Here is a 13,889-nt window from a genome sequence, read left to right as displayed (position 1 = left end):
GAGCTCAATGAGAGCAAAGAGCTGTTGATTTAGCAAGGATTACAAGACTGATCCTCACTTTATACAACAGCATTTATCTACCTCAGGAATCACTTCAGTCTCTCTCTTTTTGCAAGACTCAGCGATGAATCAAAAGGCTATTAACTGCCGTAATTTTTATAATCTACCTCTCTTGTGTTGCAAAAAAATGCATTCAGCTAAGACTGTTTAAGCATTTCTTTGCACAGAGAAGTATTGTCAGCATAACTAATATTGCTCTAGCTGCGTTGATATTGCTCCAATTAAGTGTATTCATGCTGTTGTGTCAATGTCCACAGAGCATTATACTGTAATCTTTTCATTGCAGACAAGGTGTCTGAGCCTTGCTGGTATTGCTTGGAGTTCATTGTGCTGTGGCTAGTTTTTATGACATACTGTGGGATACCTCTCGGCATCTGAAGGAGCAGTGGTTGCAGTGGCCACTTCCTAGTCTAAATTGACTTGGAATGTTATTTGTTTCCAAATTGTTCTTCGCTTGCATGGTTGAAACACAGAAGAACACAATACTTGTCCTTTATCTAACAGGAAAACAAGCTGCTTCATCAGAAGGCTGTAGTGTTTGCGGACAGCCTTATTTCTCAATCGGTCTTTAGATTCTGATAGTTTTGGGGAGAAGATTTACAGCTGGGTAAAATGAAGTAATCCATGATGTGAGACTGTCTTTATGTTGTAATCTAGCTGAAAAATCAGAGGAGAATTTTTCCTGTACAAAGCCCCTAGTAGACTTTAAGGGGTAATGCTGTCACATTTTAAATTTTTGTGCAGTCTTCATTCCTTTGATGTTTGATGTCCTCCACTGACAGGCCCAGATGCAGCCGCAATGTATGTGCAGAAGCTATGAAGGTTTCATAGCCTCTGCATCAAGTAACCTAGAGTATGTGTTGCCCATATGTGGAGCTAACGAGGGAGCAGCGAGGGACCTGGGACAGCTTCTTTCGCTTTATTGATAAATTGCTGCCTTATATACTGCAGAAAAAAAATGGAAAAATATTTTATGGCGTCTTAATGTTTTTTTTAAATGGAGTAACACTTTGAGAAAATTTTTATTTTCTTTTATTTTCACTAGGTAAGAGCGGAAGGATTTCTGTAGCATTTTCAGTGTGTTTTTCATCATGGTTTCATGGAAATATTATCGGGTTTGTAGTTTTAGGGGTTTTTTTGAAAACACTTCTAATTCTTGAAAAGCAAGTGACAGAGTCATGGACTTTACAGTTTAAGTATCACCTTAAACTGTCACAAAAGATTCAGGAATAATATTGACCTCTGTGTCTCTGAAATAAAAGAAAGCTTCCTATTTGTTGCCCTTCCTTTCAGCATGAAGGAAGTTTTCCTTAAAATGTGAGTCATGTAGAGAATGAATGGTACGTTGCACGAGGCCCATGCATAGGAGCTAAACAGTGTGAAGGAGCAGCGTGTAGGCAGGGCTGTATGTTCTGAAAGGCAGGCAGTGAGGGATACGAGTAATGTCATGAATAGTGAAGGAGCGGGAATGAGCCAGCTGATTAAACTGATAGGAGCCAAACAGTGCCGTGGAGCCTTTGATGAGTGTCAGAGGTCATCTCCATACAGTTTCCCAAGTCCCCAGGACACCCAACCTTGCTGACCTAGTCACTAGATCAGACAAGAGCGTTGAGACTTCATCAGCAAACAACAACCTAACAGATTTAGATAACTGATAGACTACTAAGCAAATGCTGTAAAAAGGAGTGAAGAAGCAGCTTGTCAAGAAGGAAATACTGGGGGAGAGAAGGAAAGAAATTGTTCAGAAAATGTCTACTTCTGTGTCTAAACAGCAGTATCGGGATGTATGAGAAACTCAGGGTAAACGTCATTGACATAAAGGTACCAAAACTCCTGCAAATTGGTGAAGTCTGTATTCATGCTAATTCTTCATCTGCTGAAGAATTTATGGAATTTTAGGTATTTCTTTAGCTGTCTGGGGGGTTCCACTATTTACATACCATTTTAAAATGAATGAGGTATCAACCTAAAAATATAGTCAGCTTCATTGTAGGCACTCTTCCACACTTTTATCCTTATTTTGTAGGGCTGGTTTGCTTTGCATTTCACAGCATGGTGCAAAAGAGACAAAGTCTGCCTCCAATACTAGCTTAGATTGCTAAAGCAGTATAACTGTATTAGTATAGCACTGTCCCAAGCTACTAGAGCTCCATCTGTCAGAATGGTTAGTTATTTTGAACCCAAAATAACACTGATGTGGCTACACTGTTTTTTTGTGTGACGCTTATGCATAACATAAACACTCCTTGAGACTTCAGTAACCTCAGAGTCTGTGCCTTCCCATGTGTTTGTGCAACAGTCAATGAAATGTTCACCTGTTTGGGCTGGTTCTGATATGACCACAGTAATAAATATATGTGATCTCAAAAGCTTACCATAGTCAAACAGTGACAGCAATGACAACTTCTTATTTGTGTTTTAGGAGCCACCTGTGTATTTATACACAGTACACTAAGGTGTACTGTGTATAAATAAAGATGTGAGACATCCTGGGATGCTTGAGACATTCACATGAGGCTGGCAGATATGATACAACACCTGTGTGAGACCTACATCCTTCTGGAAGGGCGACTGAAGGCCAGAAATTATGCCCTGTGTCATTTCAGGTGATATTAGGAGCCTGTTTTGGGTAACCTAATCACTGGGGCAGGAAGGTTGTCTGTGTCTTCTCTTCAGTATCATATTGCCAGCACAACTGAGAGTAGAAGATCCACTCAGGTGGCATGAGCTACCTCTCTCTCCCCTGTGAGTTGACATGCTGCAAACCAGATGTGAGCTGGAAGCCATTTAGACAGGTTTGGGTCTTGCTGAAAGGTAACGTAATGTTGAGAAGCAGGACTTATTTGCTTGGGCACAGTACTGAGCTAATGCATCTAAATGGCTTCCAGAGTACAGCTGGCTCACTGGCTAGTCTAGCTGGCAATTGTTTGCACATGGCAATGTGGTCAGACCCTGAGAGGAAAAGATCAGTCTGGGCTCTGCCCCACCTTGTGCATTGCCATCAGAATTGTTCACTGAGTTCATGTGGCAGATTGTGATCGTGAGCAAGCCAGGAGGAACTGGGCTTGCAAAATCTCAGCTGGAGTTCATAAGGGTCAATAGCAAGAAAGTAGAAATTCTTATGTATAAACTGAGAATGACTGAAACAGGAATGTGAAAAGAAAATGAATGGGATCCTTCTTACATTTGCTCTTTATAATATAAGACACCATGTAAGAGGAAAATTTGAAAAGTGTTATGAGTGAAATTAAATTGTGCAGATGAGATACAGAAGTTACCCTGCACAGTCTTTCCATTTACCATCAGAGATAAAGTAATTCTTCAGAAGCTTATGTGGCATGTATAGTTAAACAAATTCCCTTAGAGACATGATTGACTATTTTTAAGCTGAACACTCACAGTAACAATTACCTGCGTTCTCAATGTCCATGAGCCTCAATAAACAGCCCATGGATTTATGTCTTAGTGAGAACCAACCTATTAGTTTCAGCCATAAATCTCATGTGCCTTGTGTGCAAAGTGAATTTTAATAAAAATCATATAAGGAGCCAGACTTGCTAGGCAGGGTTTCACATGGCTGCCAACATTTGAAAACAATTAATAGAGACCTTTTGGGGGAGGGTAAGTAGAACCATGTCTTTAGCTCCTGTTGAAATACAGTGGACTCAGTGAACTTGCCTGAAGGACAGAATAAAGAGGTTTTTTTCTATTAAAAAAATAAAAAAGAAATGGAGGCCATCACTTCTAAATAAGGGCAGAAGGAATGGAAAGGGTCATTGCTTTGAGTTTGCAATCGCATCCTCTCTGAAACCCTGCTGCCAGGGAAATGGCAATAAGTATCTTAAAATTAAGCAGCAAAATAAAATAAATATACATCTCTGCTCCCTGGTCTGAAAATAGATTCTGGCCCCTAATGAACAGAGGTAGCATATGTGTTCAGTTTCAAAACCCTCGCCTTCGGTGCTCCTTGTGCACTCCCTGTCTGAGCTTACAGAACATGTCGTGTCGAACAAAGTCCAAAAGCCAAAGCTAGGAGCCGCTACTCATTTTTATTCTGCTGGCCATATTAGTTTTATAAGCAAATAGTTCAGGCATAGAAAAATAAATATGAGAAGTTCAAAGAGAAAAGGTTAGGTCCGAGCTTCAGATGCTTTGTACTGTCTCCACGGTGCTGAGGGCGGAAAGGTTGCTCTAAAGGGGAGGCCAGGGATTTCTGTAACATGCAAGGAGCCTCCCGGGGTCTTGGTGTTATGTCTGTCCAGTCCATACAGGACTAGTTCAGCTGGTGTAAATTAACCCAGCTCACAGGCTATAATACAGTGCTATAATATACTGAGGAATGGATGTCTGATCACCAGGCTGGTAAAGGACCTCGGGATTGAAAGGTACCGTTTATACCAAGTTTAACCAAATACAGCTGAGGGCAGGTCCACTTCATGTCTAATACCAATAAATATGTAGGCTTGGTCCAGGTAGGGAACTCTGGCAGTGATAAGGGGATAGCTACACTCTACCTGACTGCTCTTAAGAAACGCGTGACATATGTTTTGAGTTACTGAAGTGGCATGTACCAGTACGTATGTATCTGTGCTGCTACTCACATACATTTAAACCTAGGTTGGGGTGGTTATAATAAAATTAATATTGTAATTGCAGATGGAGTCAATCTCTTCCCTTTGGAAGTTCTTGATGGAAGAAAGTGATTGGCACTGGTTTTATGGCCAATTTTCTTAAGCAGTCAAAGTGTGGATACCATTATCCATTGCTGTGCTTATATACATATTACACTGAAAACACTGAAGCTTGAGTAAATGATTCAGGAGTAAAAAGCTTGAATCTAAACAGATTGAATTTGAGCGAGCTATACAACGTCCAAACACAAAGAGCTAAGTCCAGCTAGCATGTCACTGTGGCTGCAGGTATCATTAGTCAGTCAAAAAGTGCCTTGAGTTTAGCTAGTCCCACTCAGAATACAGGAAGAAGGATCAAGCTGTTTTCCTTCCCAGCTAACTCTTCTGTGAAACTTTCCTATTCTTTTAGAAGTGTGATAGGGTATTTTGTTGACTGATAATTTTCAAATAGTTGCAATGATGATGTCTTCACATCTTAAAGCCGTTTGAGGATTAATTTGACATATATAGAAAACCTGCACTCCTCCTTGGTGAGGAAATACTGAATACTAGTTTCTGCCTTCAGATATGGGTACACCGAGCTGATTTTCATTACTGCCGGCCTGGTATATGTAATTAAGCTCAACTGGACTGCAGTACTGCATATTGGTGGACATGAGGAAGACAGTGGGAGCAGAATGGTCAAAAGCACTAAGAAGGCTTGAGGAACAGAGTTGAGAATTGAATCCCATTTGTGCCTCAGTCCAGGATTTGCTTAGTATTGTAACATATACTTTAAGACTATTAAAAGCTTGATCAAAAAAACAGGAGGTGTCTTTCCATCTACTTCTGTGGTCTTTGGGACTTGGGAGTCTTTTGCTATCATGCAGTAAATGCTCAGGTATAAGCTGTAGAGTTTCAATCTTCCTTTTCTTGCCTCTGGAGATCCTACGGAGACCGCTCAAATTACCCAAGAGGGTTGTGATAGTATATTGTTTTCTTGGACTTAACTTTGTGTAATTACACACAGGTAATCCTGGTTTATTTCTGTTATCCCTTAATTGAGCTATAAGATTTTTTTAAGCTTAAAAAATGCCACAGGCTTTTTAAGGGCTCTAAATTAAAATGCAGCAAACTGAAAAAGAACCCTCCCCAGTTAATGCTATTGACCGATAATCTGCCAAATTTAATTGTAAAAGAAGTGTGGTTTTTTTAATTACAAAATCCCAAAGAGATCCTTCAAAACAACTATATGTATTTTATTTTATTTATTTTCAACTGGCCTGGAGTGCTGTGTCTCTATTTTCTCACTCTCAGCCTGAGGTATGCTTTTATGACTAAAGTATCAAAACCCTGCAAGCAGAGGTTCATAACAGAAATCCTGATAGATCTTTAGCTGCATGGGTGGGCGCAGCTCTAGGAATTGCATCTTTAAAAGTCTTATTCACCCTGTCACTGCTGTAACAGTGGCACCTGTTAGCAGTGCTGCTGCAGTCTCTCACTGTTTCCATTATAAACCTCTCTTTTCATGAGTTCATTTCTTGGCTAATAAAAGTTTCCTCACAGCTGAAACTTGGCTGAAAGTGACTTTGCCTGGGAACAATTATTATTAATATTTTTTAATATAAATTTCCTTTTAAAAATCTTTCTGTTATTTTTAAATTAAAAGAGAGAGAGGTTTACAGGGTTCAGATACCTACTCCGTGCATATATGACCAGGTCTGGTGGCCCTATTTACAGTTAGATGCCTGCTAGAAATTAGGGAATCTGATTGTCCTGTGGGTGACATGGCACAAAACTAACTCAACTGCTGTCAGCTGAAGAAAGGGGTGATGACAAACTGCAAACTGTGCGGAAGGTCTGTTGCTCCTGCCTACTTGGATGACACCGGTTCCTAGCAAGAGTGCAGACCTTAGGCCAGGGTTTTTTGAAATAAGCATATCCAGGAATTTAAGGTTAAGTAAAGGAAGAGCACAATGGCAATAGGTTCTCCCTCTCAGAACTGAACCGTGCACACTAAGTTGCTAGAAGAGAGCAACTTAAAGCGGCCTAAAGCGTGTAGCGTTTGCATGTGGTGCCTACCAGGTGCACCCATGCTTTCACTGAATGGGTAGAATCACAGAATCGTTTAGCTTGGAAAAGACCTTTAAGATCATCGAGTCCAACCGTTAACCTAACACTGCCAAGTCCACCACTAAAGCATGTCCCTAAACACCACATCTACATGTCTTTTAAATACCTCCAGGGATGGTGACTCAACCACTTCCCTGGGCAGCCTGTTCCAATGCTGGACAACCCTTTCAGTGAAGAAATTTTTCTTAATATCCAGTCTAAACCTCCCCTGGCACAACCTGAGGCCATTTCCTCTTGTCCTATCACTTGTTACTTGGAAGAAGAGACCGACCCCCACCTCCCTACAACCTCCTTTCAGGTAGTTGTAGAGAGCGATAAGGTCTCCCCTCAGCCTCCTTTTCTCCAGGCTAAACAACCCCAGTTCCCTCAGCTGCTCCTCATAAGACTCGTTCTCCAGACCCTTCACCAGCTTCGTTGCCCTTCTCTGGACACGCTCCAGCACCTCAATGTCTCTCTTGTAGTGGGGGGCCCAAAACTGAACACAGGATTCGAGGTGCGGCCTCACCAGTGCCGAGTACAGGGGCACGATCACTTCCCTAGTCCTGCTGGCCACACTATTTCTGATATAAGCCAGGATGCTATTGGACTTCTTGGCCACCTGGACACACTGCTGACTTATATTCAGCTGGCTGTCAACCAACACCCCCAGGTCCTTTTCCGCCAGGCAGCTTTCCAGCCACTCTTCCCCAAGGGTTGCATGGGGTTGTTGTGACCCAAGTGCAGGACCCAGCACCTGGCCTTGTTGAATCTCGTACAATTGGCCCCAGCCCATTTATCCAGCCTGTCCAGGTCCCTCTGCAGAGCCTTCCTACCCTCAAGCAGATCGACACTCCCGCCCAACTTGGTGTCAACTGCAAACTTACTGAGGGTGCACTCAATCCCCTTGTCCAGATCATTGATAAAGATATTAAACAGAACTGGCCCCAACACAGAGCCCTGGGGAACACCACTTGTGACCGGCCACCAACTGGATTTAACTCCGTTCACCACAACTCTGGGCCTGGCCATCCAGCCAGTTTTTTATCCAGTGAAGCATATGCCCATCCAAGCCATGAGCAGCCAGTTTCTCCAGGAGAATGCTGTGGGAAATGGTGTCAAAGGCTTTACTAAAGTCTAGGTAGACAACATCCACAGCCTTTCCCTCATCCACTAAGTGGGTCACCTTGTCATAGAAGGAGATCAGGTTAGTCAAGCAGGACCTGCCTTTCATAAACCCATGCTGACTGGGCCTGATCACCTGGTTGTCCTGTATGTGCTATGTGATGGCATTCAAGATGATATGCTCCATAACCTTCCCCAGCACTGAGGTCAGACTGACAGGCCTGTAGTTCCCCGGATCCTCCTTCTGGCCCTTCTTGTAGATGGGCATCACATTTGCTAACCTCCAGTCAACTGGGACATCCCCGGTTAGCCAGGACTGCTGGTAAATGATTGTAAGTGGCTTGGTGAGCACATCTGCCAGCTCCCTCAGTACTCCCACGGATGGGTGGATCCCATCCGGCCCCATAGACTTGTGTGTGTGTCTAAGTGGTGTAGCAGGTCACTAACCATTGGATTATGGGGGCTTCATTCTGCTCCCTGACCATGTCTTCCAGCTCAGGGGGCTGGGTACCCAGAGAACAACTGGTCTTGCTATTAAAGACTGAGGCAAAGAAGGCATTAAGTACCTCAGCCTTTTCCTCATCCTTTGTCACTATGTTTCCCCCCATGTCCAATAAAGGATGGAGGTTCTCCTTAGCCCTCCTTTTGTTGCTAATGTATTTATAGAAACATTTTTTCTTGTCTTTTATGGCAGTAGGCAGATTAAGTTCTAGTCGGGCTTTGACCCTCCTAATTTTCTCCCTGCATAACCTCACGACGTCTTTGTAGTCCTTCTGAGTTGCCTGCCCCTTCTTCCAAGGGTCATAAACTCTTTTTTTCCTGAGTTCCAGACAAAGCTCTCTGTTCAGCCAGGCTGGTCTTCCCCACCGGCTCATCTTTCAGCACATGGGGACAGTCTGCACCTGCGCCTTTGAGATTTCCTTCTTGAAGAATGTCCAGCCTTCCTGGACTCCTTTGCCCTTCAGGACTGCTTCCCAAAGGACTCTGTCGACCAGTCTCCTAGACAGGCCAAAGTCTGCCCTCCGGAAGTCCAAGGTGGCAGTTCTGCTGACCCCCATCGTCACTTCTCCAAGAATCAAAGACTCTATCATTTCATGATCACTCTGCCCAAGACGGCCTCCAACCATCACATCGCTCACAAGTCCTTCTCTGTTCGTGAACAAGAGGTCCAGCGGGGCACGTTCCCTAGTTGGCTCCCTCACCAGCTGTGTCAGGAAGTGATCTGCCACACACTTCAGGAACCTCCTAGACAGTTTCTTCTCCTCTGTATTGTATTTCCAGCAGATACGTGGTAAGTTGAAGTCCCCCATGAGAACAAGGGCTAGCGATTGTGAGACTTCTCCTGGCTGCTCATAGAATAGTTTGTCTGCCTCTTCGTCCTGGTTGGGTGGTCTGTAACAGACTTCCACCATGATATCTGCCTTGTTGGCCTTCCTCTGATTCTTACCCATAAACGCTCAACCCTATCATCACCATCATTAAGCTTTAGACAGTCAAAACACTCCCTAACATACAGGGCTACCCCACCGCCTCTCCTGCCTTGCCTATCCCTTCTGAAGAGTTTGTAGCCATTCATTGCAGCACTCCAGTTGTGCGAGTCATCCCACCATGTTTCCATGATGGCAACTATATTATAGTTTTCCTGCTGCACAATGGCTTCCAGCTCCTCTTATTTGTTGCCCATGCTGCATGTAATATCAAGTAGGGCTAAGGACAAAGTGCGTCCTGCCTTCTTATCACACATTACTCAGGGTTTGCTGATCTGTTTTTCCCCTGCTGTTCCCACGTATCCTTATCAGACGCTGAGTTTCCAGCAGCCCTCTTCTCCCAACAGCACGCTGATTTCCTCTCCTCCCCCTGCCGCCCAGCACTGAGCGAACACAGCCTGGCTCCCTGGCTCCCCGGTTCCCCAGTCCCTCAGCTCCCCGGCTCCCCAGCTGCACATGCTGGTGACAAAGCTCCTGCATCCAGCATTTCTCATACCCTTGTTGAAGGAAGGCATGCTCTCTTTCCCTTCCAAAAAGCTGGGCAGGAGGAGGTTGTCATATTCAATTGATGACTGACGTAGAGTGGGTATTTGGAAAAACAGTATCTCCTCCCTCTCTCCCAAATAATTTTGAGCTAGAGCATATAGATGGTGCTGAAATATTTAGCAACATTGATGAGCTCTTTGTTCCAGACAGGAAGCAATACGTGAATTAGAACATTCCTACAAATCCACAAGGGCAGGATCCCCACCAAGGAATTTTGGCCAATCATACTTTACTGAAATTAGAAAATAATCCCAATTTGAACTGGAGTATGTGAAGAAAATCTCTGACATTGCCTTCTCATCATGTACAGGATTTGGGTAGTAAACAGGCCTTGTGAGGATGTGGGTGAATTTTATCCTCTTCGAACAACACAAGCATAATCTATTTTTTTTTTAATTAAAAAGAAACCAAGTATCAAGTTACCGAAGATCAAACCAGCAGCCTTGCACTTTTGCAGCAGTGGGGTATGTGAGGTACCACATGGAGTATGTGAGGCTAAACCGCTCGGGTGAGAGGTGGAGTACTGATTTCAGATCCCTTCCAGCCCTCATTAAGGATGGATATTTGAAATGAGGTCTCAGACCCAAACCACAGGTTAGCTCTCCCTGCCCAACTGGAGTTATCCTGCTTGCCATTCAAGAAAGAGAGGGTGAATAACTCTCTTACAAGGCAATGAGGATGCTTTTCCAGGTTCTAGGATACCCATTCTCTCCTCAGATGTCAGGTTAAGTACATACTTTAACACAGCGTAGCATCCTGGGCTGCAGGATCCTGTGCATCTGGGCAAGGAGAGGTCTTAGAGCACACAAGAAATCAAATTCCCCCAGCATCCTCCCACATCTGAACTATGGACCTACAGCACCCTGACTTTCCTCTCAGTGGTGGTGTGAAACTCGCCCATCGTTCCTTTGCTTTTCTTCCTCACCCTTGAAATGCTGCACGCTGAGTGCAGCCATTTAGCAAAGAAGGAAACTCAGTTTTCCTGGTTTTCATCTTGGCAAGGAAGAAGGTAGGTGCCACCTGAATTTTTCATCCCATCTTCTTTCCCACCCTCCTTCCCCCTCCCTGTTCGCTGTAAACTGAAAAAAAACCCAAGCAAACCCTGCTCCAGCAGCCTGGCCTCAGCTCCGATGTGCCCTTTCAAATAAGCTGCTTCTCTGCCTTGGTTTCCCCATCGCTAAAATGAAGACTATGTGCATCACAGGAGAAATTGTAGTCTACATCCAGAGGAATTTGCTGATTTTTGCCAGCTGGTGTCCCGGTCCCGTGTGTAAAATGTAAATCACGTATTACAGTTTTCTTGAAGGAAAGGGGCTGAATCCTACAATACTGCCTAGAAGAAGGACCAGCATTTTAGAAAATCTTTACCAAATGGGGTCCTCTTCCTCTTACCCAGACACCTCTCCTGTTCCAGCATTATGGACATGGACTTCCTCAGATGTGCCTCTGATTTACAGCTCAGTCTGTGGAAGAAGAGGAATCAGGCCGAGAGACTTCAGATCATGCTATTTTTAACCACCAACAATTAGATGTTATGCAGTTAACTAACAACAGGGTGGAAAAAAACTAAGAGGAATTGTAAATATATCCTAATAATTGTATTGCAGCATAGGATTTATAATTACTAAATGTGTGATAACTGCTTCCTAAATGCCCATGCTCTTTAAACAACCTAATTTATAATTTAAAAAGCTGACAACTCTTAAAGTGTTTTATTTTATCTTGTCTGAAATAATTGAAGAGTAAGTTATTGAAAACCTTTATTTTTCATTAGCCTTAAATTCAGCTACAATTAATGTGCCCAATTTGATTATAAACTGCACAAATTAAACAATAAAGAGCTGTCTAATGAGAAATTAATTATGAGGAACAGAAGAGGAGCTGGGCTGGATAAAAGCAATAAGTTATGGCCTATGGCAGGATGTGTCAGGTTTTAAAGGAGACAAAGGGCTTTTTCCTCAATGTGTGCCAGTGCTGATAGGGCTCATCACAGATCAGTAGATCCAGAAGCCATAACAGCACGGTAATTGAAACTGCCAAAATCAATAGTGCTGACAACCTTAATTAAATTAAATATGTCTCTGATGAGCTCAAACAGCATGGCAGCGGACCACTTGACCCCTTCTCGGAGCCCCGCTTGATAGAGTGCAGCATGCAGCATGATGGATTTCACCCCCGAGGACCGCTGGAGCCCTCGCGCTACTGTAGAAAATTGCTCCAAGAGTGATGGTCTCCCCAGCGCAACTGTAGCTTTGACTCCAAAGTGCAGCCCGGAGTTTGTCGCCTGCTCCGGCTCTTGCTTTGCCTGGAAGGCGTGGGGCTACTTCGCTGAGCGCAGCCCGGGGAACTTTGTCATCGTGTCAGCTTTCTGCCCTCCTCCCAGCAAAAATAACAGTTTTCTTTGCTAAACAGGCAAACGACTTCCATCACAGCTGGCTGGCTGAGAAGCAGTTCTGACTGTCTTTTTATTGCAAGCAGCGTAGCCGGGAGATCCACTTGGAATTGGGTCTAATTCAGGCGGGGGTTTTAGGTTTTGTCTTTTTAAAATAAAAAGAGATTGGGCTGAGACACCCCGGAATTATCTGAAAGATCGTCATGGGATTATAAGAGGGAAAAAATGAACTATAAATGGACAGGAGACAAAGAAAAATTCTTGTCGCTTAAACCACAGGGCTGGAATCTCAGTTCAGCTGTACAGTCAGCAGTTGTTTTTCTCACTAGGAAATTGCATGAGTAAATATTTTTGCGGAATGGTGTTCTCTTGACCATGTAGTGCTGACTTCCTAAACAACGTGAAATAATTGCACCTCTAAGTTTTCAAAATGTTTATGTCAGCATTAACAAACTGTTCCTTCATTATAAGCCTGTCAAAGATCAGAGGCTTAGATTATTGAAGCAGATTCCTTTCAAATGCTGAAGTTGTTGCTGTGACAACTGGGGGAGAGAAGAGATTGTTGGAGGTGGACAAACTGTGGGTTTTCCATACCAAAAGGGTTTAAATAATCCGCCTCCCTGTTTAGAAAAATACCTCAATCACAGTAAACACCCTCCAGCTAAGCACAGAGGTCTCAGAAAGGTAAAAAGTAACATTGCATCTAAAAACCTATGGGTTTAAATCATGCTGTTGACCTTCATATATATATATACACATTAGGCTAATCTTAAAGAAATGTGATCCAGACGCTGTAATTCTGTTCCATGTATAACATTTTATGAAAGACGCCTATTCAATATATTTTGGAGCATTGCTGTTCTGCTAGGAGCTCGGGCAGAAATTTATTATACTGGAAAAATTATACAAAAGATGATGTCCTTGAATCACGAGCAGGCCCTCCCTCACAGTGCGGTTTATGGCATCACTAATTTAAATATGGTTCTGTGTCAGGCAAACTGTTTTATAGCAGCCTCTTTAATCCAGCCTTGAAAACTTTGTAAACCAGTGCATAAGAAAGCAGTTTGCAGGGGGTGGGAGGAGAGGTTGCATTTGGATTTCAGAAATGTCTCAGCCAACTTTTCCTTTTCCTTTTTTCCCTTTTCCTTTTCCTTTTTGTCCTTCTCCTTGTCCTTCCCCTTCTCCCTCCCATTTCCCTTCCCATTCCCCCTCCCCTTCCCCTTCCTCTCCCCTTTCCTTTTTTTTCCTTTGAGTTAAACTAAAAATAAAAATAACCTTTTTATGGTCTAAGTGCTGTGTATTGCTTTCATTATTATTAGTGGAGAGTTATAACACTGTAGGGGTCAGATAGATGCCAAACTCCCCATAAAAATCTGTAGGGGCTGGTGCAACCTCTGCCTTTGAAAACTACCCGCCTTTTAGTGACAGCATCAAATAATAACAAGTTATTAGTAAAATAATATGAGTAAAAAATTATTACTAACAGGGTCAGCAGTAACCAACGCCTTCATCCTCACTTCTCCTCAAAGGCAGGATGAAAGGCCTTCTTGCCTGTGATGG

The 13,889-nt window shown here is 43.2% G+C and overlaps 1 protein-coding gene across 1 annotated transcript in view; it reads left to right on the top strand.

The window, feature by feature from the left end:
• The first annotated feature begins 588 nt into the window (after positions 1-588).
• The window catches only part of EVC (EvC ciliary complex subunit 1), a 510,906-nt gene continuing 497,605 nt past the window's right edge, over positions 589-13,889 (top strand). Inside the window, exon 1 of the mRNA XM_075499736.1 lies at positions 589-594. The gene's annotated coding sequence lies outside the window, so the exon portion shown is untranslated. The remainder of the gene's footprint in view (positions 595-13,889) is intronic.

This window comes from Mycteria americana, chromosome 4, assembly GCF_035582795.1.
Source record: "Mycteria americana isolate JAX WOST 10 ecotype Jacksonville Zoo and Gardens chromosome 4, USCA_MyAme_1.0, whole genome shotgun sequence".
Taxonomy (NCBI): domain Eukaryota; kingdom Metazoa; phylum Chordata; class Aves; order Ciconiiformes; family Ciconiidae; genus Mycteria; species Mycteria americana.
Note: the sequence above shows the minus strand (reverse complement) of the source record. Positions and strands in the feature narration are given on the sequence as shown.